Below are 885 nucleotides of genomic sequence, written 5' to 3'. Positions count from 1 at the left end.
AGGATGATTGCCAACATGTATCTTGAAGGACAGGAGAAATTTCCAAAGGAATTTTTTTTCTGGTTGTCAAATGATCCTTTATTAAAATATTTTCCTTTATAGTTTTTCACTAGCCAGGCATTCCACTGCACCACTCTGATGCCATCTAGGATGTCATGATGGTCATGGCCATCAACATGGCAGCACATAGACTGGGCAGTCCCCAGGATCTCTTTAATGGTTCCAGAGAATTCTCTGGCTAAAAATCAGTGCCCTATCTGCCAGGCAATACTGACAATCTCATCAAAAGTGGTATTTCCACTGTGCTTACTGTTTTTCTCCTTCATTCTATCTCTTGATGATTCCTTGAGGGCTTTGATAATTAGGACAGAGGCAGAAGGTACTGCTTCAATCTGGGCTTGTCTATTCTGAATGGTCAGTTTTACTGTCATCCTCAGACCCTCCAGTCACTAGGAGGGATGTCATCACCAACGCTTTTTGAAGACAGACCCAGGAGGTTGATCTTCAGGGCCAGAGAGATGTGGCATCAACTTCGCCACTGGTGCACATCAGAAATATAAGTTTGATCTCATTGGGGTTGAATGTGGGTGGCATGGTTGAGGCGGCTGGTGTCTGATAAACCAGGATTCAGGATGACTGAAGTCAATTGTACCTCTGCCTACTCTGAGCCAAAAGACCAAAGTTCAAAGGAATTTTTATATGTAATAGTAGACTTACAGGATCCTGGAGGTTGGGATGATGTTAAGGTAAGATTGTCTTTTGCCCTTGGCAATGTGTTAACATCAAGGCAGTTGAGTTCCTAGACAAAGGTCACTCTGCCTGTCTTAAGGACTTGTCAATGGGCTGTAAGTTGTAGGGAATTCAATTTTTTTCTTTTGTCTTTGT

At 42.6% G+C, this 885-nt stretch overlaps 1 pseudogene; it reads right to left on the bottom strand.

Moving 5' to 3' along the window:
• Positions 1-96: 96 nt before the first annotated feature.
• On the bottom strand, positions 97-636 carry LOC123391534 (annotated as a pseudogene).
• Positions 637-885: the final 249 nt, after the last annotated feature.

This window comes from Mustela putorius, unplaced genomic scaffold (genome assembly GCF_011764305.1).
Source record: "Mustela putorius furo isolate JIRA1106 unplaced genomic scaffold, ASM1176430v1.1 tig00000238_pilon_pilon_pilon, whole genome shotgun sequence".
NCBI classification, from domain to species: Eukaryota; Metazoa; Chordata; class Mammalia; order Carnivora; family Mustelidae; genus Mustela; species Mustela putorius.
Note: the sequence above shows the minus strand (reverse complement) of the source record. Positions and strands in the feature narration are given on the sequence as shown.